We start from the raw sequence: 13,372 nt of genomic DNA, 5'->3' as shown, positions 1-13,372 counted from the left end.
AAGCAAAACATTCAATCAGGCGGATTAAGTGCGTAATGCGTCTCATCGCTCAATCTGTCGCCTCCGCCGGGCAGCCCGCCGGGTGGGGGGGATTGGGAGGGGGTGGTAGGCAGAGACCCCAGGCCAAGGGAGCCCCTGTCCCCAGCTCTTCTCCTAGGATTTGCCACCAGAGGCCCTCGGCTTGGACGGGGTCTCACCAGACTGCAGGGTCTCAGAATCCAGGTCTAGCCTCCTTTGCCCCTCCCGACACCACCCTCTACTCCATCTTTGGCTCTCCACTTGGTTTTGGGGGTGGGTGGGTGTCTAGTATCACATCCATATTTCTCCCCTGTCTTTGTCCACTTCTTTCCTGTCCTTCTGGGTGTACATGCCTGCTTCCACTTCAGTCCATGTGTCTCTCTCCATGAGTGTCTACCTCTGCTGGATCCCTCTCTGGCTACTTCCTGTAGCTTCTCTCTTCCTTCTCTGGACCTGTCCCCAGTGTCCCTTCACCTTAACTGTCTCAGCCTCATGGCTCTCTGCCTCATGGTATCCCTACACGCCTTGCATCTCATTCCCTGGCTGACAACCTTTAATCCTGCAGTCTTTGCTGAATTTATCAGTCCTGATAGACCACCTCGGTCAAGCCTTCCTCTCCATTATTTCTCCCTCTTCTGTGACTCCCCCACCCACTTTTGTCCTCTCCTCTTTGGAAACTAGTCTGCCAGTCCTTTGCCTGACCCTGTTCATCTGTCCCTGTTCATCTCGGTCCCTACCTTTCCATCTATCTCTCCCCTCCCCTACCCTCTTTCCTTCTCTATTCTGTCTTTACTCGGGCTAATGTCTCTCTCTAGCTTCCCTCTTGAGCTACCATGGTCAGCAACTGTCCCTTTGGGGACCCAATTTCCATGTCCACTAGGGGGCAGCAGGCCCAGGCTTTAGTGCTGGGGAGGACCTCAGAGGCTGAGGGGCTTCCATGCGGATCAAGTGGTGTCCAGGCTCCAGGGCTCCTCCCCCAGACTCTGAAGCTCAGATCCAGCCTCCTCCCTCAGACCAAGAGGTCCAGACCCCGACCTTCCTCCCTCAGACCCACAGCGTATTTCTGGAGGTCCCCTCCCCCATCTCCTCCATCCAGGCAGCCTTTGACCAGCTCAGGGATAAATGGAAATTTCAGCTGGAGGACTGACAGGCTCTAACCAGAAATGTTGTCACTATTGCCTGCGACTGAGACCCCATGGGGACTGCCAGGCCAGGGCCCCATAGTGTGCGCAGGCACAGGGCTTGAAACACACACAAATGGGAGTCCAGGAAACCAGACTGGAATGTTCACACAGATGCCAGGACACAGGGACACACATGTAGTCAAGTCATCCCCACCACCCCCAACCATAGCACTCACCAGCCACTCCATCACCCCCTTCCCCACCACCCCATACACTGAGCGTCTGCCCATCAGAGCAACTTTGGAGAACAGTATATCCCTAGCATGAGTGCCGCCCCCTGGCCCAATGCAGACCCCACAGCTCTGCATCTGCCCCCTCATGCTATCCCTTCAGCTTTTACCCCCCCCCCCCTTCATGCCCTCCGGGAACCATTCCTGTACAGCCTTGGTTCCCTCCTCTCCTACCCCTGCTCTATTTCTTGCTCCAACTCCCTAAATTCCCCTCACTCACAGTCTCACCCCCACCTCCCAGATCCCCTCTCCGCCATGCCATCTCTCTATCCTTTCTTTTGGTCTGTTTTTCCTACTGCCTTTGTCCCCATTTCTCTGACTCACAAGAACAAGTCGCTAATACCTAGGATGTCCTCTCAGGAATCCTCTTGATGACTCTGTGCTGTACTTTCTTATTGTCTGTCTGTCTGTCTGTCTGTCTGTCTGTCTGTCTGTGTGCCTTATCTTGCCTGTGTCCCTGAGTCCCTGTCTCCACCTAACTAGGTTCCTGGCTCCCAAGTTTCTCCCCCCTCTTGTGCCTCCCCATCTCCTAGCCTGTCCCTCTATCTCCCATCCCTGTCGCTCTGTCCATCCATCTCTCTCGCCCTCCCAGCCCCTCCCTCACTCCCCCTCTCTCCCTCTCTGTCTCACTCTTCGCCTCTCTCTTTTCTCTCTCAAGTGTTTTCAATTTTATTCTGAGTGGAATTAACTACCCCTGATGTCAAATTGCCGCCGAAATCGATAATAATATCTTTACAAAAGAGGATATTCTTCTCTCGGAGAACGGCCTCTGAAAAATGGAAAATTTAGTCGAAATTGATTCATTACTTGACACTTTATAGAACGGCTGCGTATTGATCGCACCTGTCATGTCCCATCTCCCCTAATCGAAGCTGAAGGCCGGCTCCGATGCCTGCTATTTTTCATAATTCCACCGCAGCCGACAGCTCCACAAACACCGCGCTCTCGCTCAGCCTCCACCTCCCGCGCTAGCCACCGCCGCGCGCGCCCTCGGCCTGGCCCTGGCCCCGCGGCCGTGCCGCTCCAACACCGAGTCCCTTGGTCCATCTGTCCACGGATTCCCAGGATGCCCTCTGTCTGTCCTCCCTCACCCGAGGCCTCTCTCCCTTGCCTTCATTCTAACCTCCCTGCCCCGCCCTGGCCCTAATTTGTCTGTTTGTCCTTCCCTAGGCTCCCCCCTCCGTATCTCTTTCTGTCTTCGCAATGCCTTCCCGCCCCATCTATCTGTCTAACCCCCCCACGCCCACCCCACACACACTCCTTGAGCTTCCTGGCGCTTCCTTCTGCCCCTTCTGGTGCCTTCCTCCACCTCCCATGGTCCCTCTTAGGTCAGGGTGGATGTCGGTTGTGGTTTTTTTTTTGGGGGGGGGGGTGTGCCACAGCCTGCAATTCCCTCCCCCATCAGCCTCACTCCTGGAGTCCGACATTCACAGTCAACCTGCCTTACTTCCAGCTTCCCCATTCCTCCTAACCATTCATCTGCCTTTTGGGAGTCCAGGGTTTCCTCCAGCCTCCTTCCTTAGCCCGATGAGATAGATACAACACTGTGCTTGGTCCCGGAGGTACTGAAAATCAGACATGGGCCCTGCCTTCAGGGAACCCGGAGCCTCCCAGGGATGTTGTGGTCAAGATCCTCCGAAGAATTTGGGGTGATGGGGATAGACTATGTCTGGTAATATGGGGGTCCAAAGCTGGGGTGCTGATGCAGCTGGCACTGTCCATAGTGTCCAGGTGGACTAGCTGGGTAGTAAGAACACATACCCCAAGCCTTCGAGTCCATGGGCTCCAGGCCCACTGCCAACACCACTTAGCTGTAGAATAGTGGGCAAGAGATGCCTGTGCCTCAGTTTCCCCATTGGTAAAATGGAGATAATGCAGATGATAGCATATACGTACCTCATAGGTTGTGAGAACTGGGCTAATGGCACACAGTGCTCAGGTGTGTGGTGCAAAGGAGACCCATAGAAGTGTTTACCACACTGACTACTGTCCAATGTGGAAGGACCAGATTCATTCAGTACCCAGCAAGCCTTGCTTCTGCTCCAGTGGCCTCAGGCTGCTGTGGGGGAGGGGTTGGGACATAGGTTCTCAGAGGTGAGAAGTCTCATCATGGTTAGCTGCCCCCGGAGGCAACCTTCAAGGAGGGTCAGTTCTCAGAAAGCTTCCTACCTCGCCCCTTAGGGGCTTTGAGTTCGATGGTCATCATAGCTCCTAGATGTCCTCTCTGTCTGTGGGCAAAAACTTAGCCTCTGGGTGGCTAGTGAGGATGTCCCCCACCCCAGCCTCTCTCCACACTCTCTTAGAGGACATTACACACCCTAAGGGCGTCCTTTTCTCTACAGGGTATTAACTACAGTTTTGTGCTCCTGCAGCCCCCCTAGGGAGCTTAACTACAGCTTAATGATCCCCCTCCTGTGAGACGCTTCCTACCTGCAAGTGGGTGTTGGAGACACTGCTAAACAGTGAATACACAGACCCAGGGGGTGTGACACCTCTGCATAGGAATGCCTCACCTGCAGAGAAAGCTCCAACTTTAACTGTGTACCTACTGTGTGTCTTACCAGGCGCTGCACACACCAGTTGCCACCTTTACCGGAATCCTCTCCCTCTCCATCCCCCAGGGCCCCAGAGACGGAATACAAATCTCCCAAAGGCACATGGCTCTGAAAGCGTCGTAGAGATCTGAGAGGCACTTGGTATAGGACAATGTGTGTGTTGGGGCGGGGCGGGGGGGGGCACCAAGAAAGGTCTGAACAATCAGATATGCGTTGGTCAGGTAACCAAGGGCATCTGATCTCACCTTAGAGGAGGGGGAGTATTTGATACCCCGGCTTGGACATTGTAAGCTTCTTACAATGTTAGAATCCCTGAGATTTCCCACTGACCCCCTGAGGGGTTGTCTTCACCTTTCCTAGAGCAGAAGGTTTAGAGAGAAAGTGTGAGGCCTTTTGGACATCGGTCCTCAGCAGTCTTTGGTGTTGCTCAGATTCCAACCTAGATTCCCTACCTGCATGGAAGGGAGCAGGGTCCAGTGCAGTCCAGTGTGTCATCTGGGTGTTATTTACAGTCTGAAGGTGTTCTCCCTTCACAGGTATCCTACCACAGCACACTTGGTGACCTTAAATGTAATAGGAGCAACCCTTCCCTTTTCCTGAGACACTTTGACCTCCAGATCCTCCTGCCTTACTTAGTAGCCTCTGGGGTGCAGGAAAAATAAGTGATACACCCCCACACACACACACATTTCTATGAATGAATTTTTTCTAGACAGGTTTTCTCTGTGTAGCACTGGCTGTCCTGGAACTCCTCGCTCTGTAGATCTGTTATTTACAGAGATCTGCCTGGGTCTGCCTCATGAGTGCTGAGATCAAAGGCGTGCGCCACCAAGCCTGGCTCCCAGCTAGTGTCCTTAGGGAGTCACAGCTACCCACAGAGTAGACACCAAAGGACGTCTCATATACCCGAGGGAACTCTGTTTTACAGAGAATGTCCTATAACTTCCTCCAGGGCATTCAGAGTCCTGCTCTGATGGAGGCTGCTCTCTACCAGGACATTCAGAGTCCTGCTGTGATGGAGGCTGCTCTCTACCTTTGGGGAATGTCATCCTACAACTAATGACACACCCTAGGTCACACCCTTTACTTCCCGAGGGCTTAAGTACAGCATAGGGAACCAGTGCTGCCAGTGGGGGTGGAGGAGCGGGCTTCCTGCTAACCTCCCTGGGTTTGAACAAGGCGGAACCAGGTCAGTCAAACCTAGCTTTGCACAAGTTTTAGTAGATTACTTGAGAAAAATCAATGCTTATAGCAAGCAATGTGTTTGACCCACCCACCACTCTAAGTTACCCCATTTTCAGAGAGGGAAACTAAGACCCGGTGACTTAGCCAAAATGGATGATGAGTGTCTGCCTCTTGAAGGGCTACAGTGGTGACTGCCTCATAAGGGCTCTGGACACAAAGTATCCATTTGAGCATGTCAGTCTTGCCTTGAAACAACTCTTGAAACATAGTTGCCCCTCCTGGGAGAGGCCGTTCTTCCCCCCGCCCCCCCCCCGCCCCCAATGAGGTTTAGAGGTCAGGCTGTGGTGGCATATGCTGCTAACTCCAGCATCTGAGAAGTGGAGGCAGGGCAGGAAGGGCAAGAGCTCAAGGTCAGCCTCAGCTACATAGTAATATGCTGAGTCCAGCCTGGGCTACGTGAGACCACATCTCACAATCCAAACAAAACACATTGAGTTCTTGGTGCTTTGAAATGGGGAGAAGCCTGACCTGGGATGTGTGAAGAGAGTACAAATTGGGGAAGGGAGACCCTGAAAGGGTGGAGTTGAGAGGGGAAAGGGAAGGGGACCAGTTAGAAAGCAAGGTCAAGCTGCAGCAGAAGTCCGGTGGATGATGAACTGCTTTGGGGGTCCTGGAGATGGCTGATATTTTATTTCACTGAGAGTAAACTGGCTGAGCCTTTCCCAGCAGGTATGCACTTGTGAGACCAGATCCACTCCTGTGTGAAGAGAAGCCCCTCAGGGTGTCCACCCTGGGCTCTGTCTGTGATTGTCCAGTGTGGGTCTGCACTCCGATGTGGGGTATGTGTCGCTGTGACACCCTGTGTCTGTGCACCCCCTGTGTGGGTGGATCAGGAAGGAGGCCACTGGGGGATTGGGATCGGTTTGTGTGCCGAGTATGTGTCTAGAATACAGGTCATGCTCGTGATGTGCCCGGCTCTGTGTTTTGTGTTGCATTTGTGTCCTGTGTATGTGTGTGTTTGCATGGTCTATGCCACTGTTTCTATGTGTTCCTATGTCCGCGTGTCAGCTGCCCAATCCAGGCTCTGCGTGTGTGTGTGTGTGTGTGTGTGTGTGTCTGTGTGTGTCTGTGTGTGTCCTTGCATAGGCCAGGCCCCGCTTTGCCTGTGCGCGGCAGCGGTTCCTTCTCTACCGCCTGTCTGTCTGTCTGCGAGTCTTCCCCATGTAGGACAAGGAGGAGGTAGGGAGGAAAGGGGAAAGGTGTTGGGGGTGTCTCTCTGCCCCTATTCTACCCCCACTCTCTCAGTCCCGGGATCGAACCTTATTTAGAGTCGCAATTCGACATCTGTTTTCAAATTTGATCAGCTCTGAACTTTATTTTCCGAGTTTGAGGAAAATTATATTCCATCGATCGCGCACCCGCCCCCTCCCCCGCACAGCCGCCGCCGCCGCCTCCATATATCTGCGCGCCGAGCCGGGCCGGGCGGCCGCGAGGGCGGGAGAGCGCGCCGCGCCGAGGAGCGAGGGAGGAGGAGGAAGAGGAACTGCAGGAGAGGAGGGGGCGCAGACACGGTCCCCCGAGTCCTGGCCCAGAGCTGGGTTCCCAGCTTCCCGCGTCCGTCCTCTGCGCGCATCTCTTTTGAGGTGTCTCTTCTCTGCATCTCCCCGTCTCTGCTCGTGTCCCTCGTCTCTGTCTCCCTGTCTCTGTCACCACGCTGTCTCAGGGGCTTCCAGACCCCATCCTCTCAGTCTCCGTCTTCGCGGGACTCTAGGCATCCAGCGTCCCTCGCCCCGGGGTCTCCTTCCCCAGGACGCTGCGGGGCCATGGCTGCGGGATCCGAACTTTAAACACTTCTCCGCGGACCGGAGCGGATGCGCAAAGGCGCGGAAAGTGAGTGAGCGCCGCGGGCCGTCTCAGGGGCGGGGATGAGGGGCGGGGATTGCTGTCCGGGGCGGGGGCCCGGGGCGCGGGAGGTGGTCCCCAGAGACCCCGGGACAGCTTGGGGTGCCTAAGGCGGGGCAGCTTGGGGGTCGGCAGCGGGTGCGGCTGCGCCTAACTCTGGGGAGTTGGGAGGGAATCCCGCCAGAGCATCTCTTGGACAGGGGTGCGAGGTGGGAGGGATGAGCGCTGGAGGTAGGACCTCGAGACTAGGGTGCAAGGTATGGGGGAGAAGGACGTGGATGTGAGCGTGGGAGCCTCGGGAGTGGGAACAGGACATACTAAAGTGTGACTATTTGGGCTGAAGGCTCACTTGAGCTTAGGTCTGGGTATTTGAGCCTAAGGAGTCTGGACATTTAGGACCAGAGTAGCATGGGTTTTAAAGACTGGGGCTCAGAGACTAGAGTGCTGAAGCCCCCCAGCTATTTGGGGATGGAGTTGACTCGTCGGGGATGGAGGTCTGGACTGGGGTTGTGGATGTTTGGGGCTGGGGATCAGCGCTGAGGATTTGGATTTAGGAGAGAGAGAGAGGCGGTCTGGATTGGGGCTGGAGTTCAAGTCTACAAAACTGGATCTGCATATTTGGCGTGAGAGATCACAGGGTCTATGGGAAAGATATTGGAGCCAGACCTGGGGTCAGCCCATTTGGGAACAAGAAGCGCCTAGACTTGAACTTTGGTCTGGGAATATCTTGGACCCCCTGTGTATTCATCATTGGACCACCTCTGCCGTATCTCCACTGCCCAAGTCTCTCTTCACTGTCTCTGTCAGAATCTCTGACTTCTAGCTCTCCTTCTAGCGCTCCTTCTACCTCTCCCAGGAGCCAGGGGCGACTAACTCCCAGGATCTATCTATCTAACTCTTTATCTCTGTCTCTCACAACACTACTCTTACCTCGGTGGCACTAACCCTTAGACTACCCCTCCCAGAATCCTCGTGCCTAAGTCTCTCTCCCGCAGCATCTCTCTGTCTCTCACTATCTCTCCGTCTCTGTCTCCCCCAGTATCTCTGTCTCTGTCTCCCCCTCGCTGGTTTCCGCTCAGATTAAGCCGGGGACCTAATTCCAGGCCCAGGATCGAATTTTCTGGCAACAAAGGGAAATAGCGAATCGATCGGTCGCTCCGGAGATTAAGAGACAAGCGGCGCGCGGATCTATCACGGCTAAACGGCCCCCCCGCCCGCTCCCCCCGCCCCGCCGGCCCGCCGAGGCCCAGACGCGCTCCGCATCGCCAAACAGCCTCAGGAGCCCGAGCTGCCCGGCAGGCCCAGGCCTCCCCAAGCCCCAAGCTAGAGCCACGGGAGGAACCTGACAGCTCGAACTGGCTCCTGGGAAGACAGCACACCTGTGCTTCAGGTAACGCCCTCCACCTGCACCCCACATCCAACTCACCTGTGCCTCCATGTTCTCCCCATCTGGACCTAAGGTAACATGGCCTGCTTGTAACTGTTTCCCTCATGTGCTTCTGGGGCTCCCAGGGCAGGTGCACACAAGACCCTCCAGGTCGGGTCGACCTTGTCGGCTTGGAGCCTAACCCAGAGAAGCTTATTAGCTAAAGTCTCTCACTTAGCCGGTGCCCTCTCACCTACTCTCTCCAGGTTACACCTTTCCCCAAATCTGAACCTCTATCTGAACCTGTCACAAATTCCATTTTTCAAGTCACACCATCCCCTGCGACACTCCTAACCTTTCCCTAAGTTCTCTCATACATGTCTTTATATGTAACCTATGCCTTGCCTCCAGTAATACCTGTTACACACACACACACATACACCCCACCCCTTCCTTTGCACATAGCCTTCCTTACAGCATGACCCCACCCACCCTCCTCATCCACCCTTACACCCATCCTTCCAAAACTACCTTCTTCCGTGTGACCCCCCATACCCTCTCTGCCTGCATGGCCCTCCTTCACACTCCACCTGCCATCATCATTTATATAAATACACTCACTGGGGTTGTAGCTAAGTTTACAGAGCACCTGTATAGTGCAGAGCACTGGGTTCCATCCCCAGCACTCCATAAACCAGGAATAGTGGCATAGACCCATAAACCCAGCACTCAGGAGGTAGAGGAAGGAAGATCAGAAACTCAAGGTCATCCTTGGCTACACAGTGACTTTGAAACCAGTCAAGGCTATGTAAGACCCTGCCTGACTCCAAAATCAAACCAAACCAAACATATGCTTTCTGCCATCTTATTTTCTAAACCTACCTCCCCCACTGGTCCCAGAGACAGACACCCTCCTCTGCCACCTTTTCTCCAGCCCCAGGTCCCCAACAGCTCACAGACACCCCCTGCTAACATGTGTATCTTTCCTGATAGCTCTGCCCACCCAGCACAGCGCCTTGTCCACTGAGCCACTGAGAGCCCCTCCCCTCCCGTTATATCTGTATGCCTGGTGCTAGCAACTTCTCACCTCTACCAGCTCTTTGAGCTGGTCTCTGCCACAAGCCTGTCTTTCTCAACATCCTCCAAGGGGGACACAGACTTCTGGGCAAATCTGGTACCCCAGAGGCACGCCCTTGGCTCCTTGTACCAGCTCTGCCTCTCTCTCTCTTGTTTATTTCTACATGCTTAATAACTCTCACTCCTTGGTAAACATCGTTGTGACACTCCAACCCACCCTTCGTCTTCACTATCTGCCCTCTCAACCTGTTGCTTACATCTTAAGGACCAGTCCTTCAGATCCCATTTTGCTTCCAGTCGCTGCATCCCAAAGCACCAGTCCCTCCTCATAGCCCATCTCCACCCTGCTAGCTCCGTAGGGAACACTCCCCTCCTTAGTACGTTCTTGCTGCTTGTGAGCAATGCCTGCAGCATTTGCTAAACACTTGTGAGACCTGTGGCAAGAGACACCTGCATAGCGTCTCCCTGCATCATAGAGATGTCCCCTTAAGCCAGGCCTAATGACAGGAAGCTTCAGAGGCTAAGGCAGGAAGGTCAGAGTTCAACCTACCTGAGCAATTTTGTGAGGCTCTCAGGGCTTAGGGATGTAGCTTGGTGGGAGAACACTGCCTTATATGAAGGAATAAAACCTGAGGTTCAACTCCAGGCATTGGGGATATGTATGTATGTATTATGTGTGTATGTGTATATGTATGTACATGACTATATATGTATACACACATATACACACAAACACATACACACACACACACACACAGAACTCACTCTGTAGACCAGGCTGGCCTTGAACTCACAGAGATCAGCCTGCTTCTGCCTCCAGAGTGCTAGGATTAAAGGCCTGTGCCATCAACTCCCTGCTGAAGGCTGGGATATTCTAAAAGTCCAGGTGCTGTTGCTGCCACTGCTGGGTGTCATAGCTGACTTTCAGCAGCATCTGTTCACACACATGCGCACACGCGTGCGTGCACACACACACACACACACACACACACAACAAGAACCTCTCTTCCCTTACCTTGGTGGTGATGCCGATGGCAGTGGCTTCTAAAGCCACCTCTGTGACAGGGTCACACTCACCCTCATGGGACCATTCATTATAAAGCAGGCACTTGACCTGTGTCCCCACTTTCCAGAAAAATAAACTGAGCTCCAAGAGAAAAAATTCCTTTTTTCTGAGGTCCCTGAAACTGGGCATTGTGGAAGAACTGAATCTAACCAAGGCCATGTGACTTCAGAGATGGCCTTCCTAGCCAGACAGCCTTGCTTGCCTCCCACACCTGTCCACGCCATCCCCTTAGCAACCCTTGCTTCTCTGTCACCCAGAACTTCCCAGCCTTCCCTCTTGCCCTTGGGTTACCCAGGTGTCCATCACACTAGGCTCTTACAGATGTTGACCTCTGGGACCCAAGCTCTACCTCATGTCCTTTCCCTCCCAGCTCCCAACACACAGCCACCTTGCCAGACACCCACTGCTGGTCCCCACTGCCATCTCCTCTGGTCCCCTTCTCTTTACCTGCTTTGGCCTCTGCCACCATCTCCCTTTTGCCAGCCTCCAAGTCTGTCCTTGTGTGTCCTTTGGTGTTTCTCCTTACCCCTCCCCTTTCCTCCTGTGATTTGGGGGCTATAATCCAGGTCCTCATGCATGACAGAAAAAAACCTCTACCATTGAGCTGTATCCCGTCAGTGCCCCCTCTTCGAGACAGGGTCTAATATAGCTCAGAGTGACCTTGAACTTAGATGTGGGCAGCCTCCACCTCCCAGTTGCTGGGATCACAGGTGAACACCAGCAGGCCTGGCTCTTGGCCTGTTTCAGTTTTTGAGGCAGGGCCTTGTTTGGTTGTTCAAGCTGCCTTTGAGCTCACTCTGTAGCCCAGACAGGCCTCCAACTTGTCCTCTGCCTCAGTCCTCCAGTATCTTGAACTACAGGTATATAGCATCTGCCTTAGCTCTGTATCTTTTTATATATCTGAATCTTTCTACTTCTCTGTCTTCTACTATCTGTCTCCCCTCATCTTTTCATCTTTGTGCCTTGTGCTCCCTTCTGACAGTAGAGATACTAGGGCCTTAAATGCATCCTGACCTGCATCCAAGTTCAGGCCTCATCACTCATCCTTATCGGACTATGTCCAAGTTAATGTCCCCTGGTCACACCTCAGTTTTTACATCTGTGAAATGGGCACCATGGCAGTTATTACCCTATAGGTGGAAATAAGGTGCTGAGGGAAACTGCAGGGCCCAAGTCATGTAAGGGTTAGATTTCTTTCTCTGCATCCTCTCCTGGTCCTGTCTCTTCTCCAGGGCTACCACATCGCCTGGTCCACAGCTGGGAGTGTGTGCACTGTGGGGAGAGAAGATCGTGAGGTGGGCAGAGGAGTCCCTGGCAGCAAAGCCTGGGCATGGGACTGGTGTGGGGCTGGGGACAGGGATCGATCCGCCTCGGCGGCAGTGCTAGGGCCAGGATTGCATCTTGTCACAATAATTTATTGCTCTCATCCTGTCTGATCGATGGCGCTGAATTAGCACCGCGCCTGATACCCCTGGAGCCCCGAGCCTCCCCCAGCTTGGCCGGACCCTGCCCCTTATGGGATCCCCACAGCAGCTTAGCTCCCAGCACCCAGCTCCGGCCAGCCCAGGCCCCTCTGCTAGCCAGGGGCACTTCTGGCCCTGCCCCTCTCCTTGTCTGAGTTTTCTCCTGCTCCCCTGACTGTCTATCCTCCTGTGTCTTCAACTCCATTTCTCTGTTCTTAACTTTCAGGCCTCCCCCCACCTCACCCCCCCTGCCTCTGTGTCGTTCATTCTGTCCCAGTCTCTGTTCTGTGTCCAACTCTGGGTTCTATTGTCTCTGTCTCTTTAGCTCTTCTGCTGTGCCCCAACATCCCATCTAGGGTCCTCTCCTGATGTGTCCCCTCCACTTACCTCTGTCTCTCTGGTTCTCTGCAGTGTGTGTGTGTCACTCATGTTTATCCAGATTCCACTAAAATGGCCACTTTGCCAAACCCTACAAGGGAAGCCACAGAACCACCAGGGCTTGCTTGAGGATCATTCTAGAAGACTCTCAATCCAGCCACTCTCTCTGACACTCTCTGACAATATCAAATACAGTTGTCTTGTCCCATGTCTAGGGCCCTGTTTGTGATGGATGGCTTGGACATCAACAGGTCAGCTTTAGGGAGCTAGTAGGACCACTGGGGCAGAGGCCAGGGCTTCTGACAGCAGCTAGGGTGAAGATGCAGGTAGGCGCCAGGACAGGGACAGTGGTACTGATGTGGTAGTTCTAAGGTCCAAGCTGGGCGTGGGATGGACCAGGTGGGAATGAAGAGGTTCAGGGTTTAGTGTAGGGAACACCAGAGCCCCAGTACTGAAGCTGGGGCAAGGAAGGCACTAATAGGGAGCTGTGAGTCCATACGGGAAGGGGGCTGTGGAGGACACGGGGTGGGGGTGGGGCGTTCACTGCGGGGTGGGGTAGTCCTCTGGCTGTCTCAGCTCTTGTCTCCCCTATCCACTCTCTTGCCTCTGCCCTAATCCCTCAATTTTCCGCATCTCTGCCCCCTCCCCTGCATTCTTGCTGACCCAGGTTCTCTGGTGCCCTAGCTCTCAGCTCTCTAATTTACTTCCTCTCAGCCTCTCTCCAGCCATTCCCTCTTCCAGAATCCCCCTGATTCCCTTTTTCCTTGTCTCTCTGTCTCTGTCTCTGTCTCTGTCTCTCCTCTCTGCCTGTCTCTCTCTCTGTGGGTCTAGCTTCCTCTTTCTGACTGTGTAACATCTACTCTGCCTGGTCGTTGTCCCACTGCCCTGTTGGCTTTACCCCTCTTCCAATCTCTTCTCTCTCTCTCTCTCTCTCTCTCTCTCTCTCTC

General features: G+C 54.1%; 1 protein-coding gene across 2 annotated transcripts in view; it reads left to right on the top strand.

The window, feature by feature from the left end:
* Nucleotides 1-6,636: 6,636 nt before the first annotated feature.
* Erfl (ETS repressor factor like) overlaps nt 6,637-13,372 on the top strand; it is an 18,683-nt gene continuing 11,947 nt past the window's right edge. The window contains exon 1 of one of the 2 annotated variants that reach the window (XM_031385705.1): nt 6,637-7,062. The gene's annotated coding sequence lies outside the window, so the exon portion shown is untranslated. Of the gene's footprint in view, nt 7,063-8,385; nt 8,465-13,372 lie in introns of those variants that run through there. The other variant, XM_031385707.1, reaches the window with a different exon arrangement.

The sequence above is a fragment of the Mastomys coucha genome, unplaced genomic scaffold, assembly GCF_008632895.1.
Source record: "Mastomys coucha isolate ucsf_1 unplaced genomic scaffold, UCSF_Mcou_1 pScaffold21, whole genome shotgun sequence".
Classification (NCBI taxonomy): domain Eukaryota; kingdom Metazoa; phylum Chordata; class Mammalia; order Rodentia; family Muridae; genus Mastomys; species Mastomys coucha.
The sequence above is the reverse complement of the archived record's forward strand: the minus strand, read 5'-3'. Positions and strand labels throughout refer to the sequence as shown.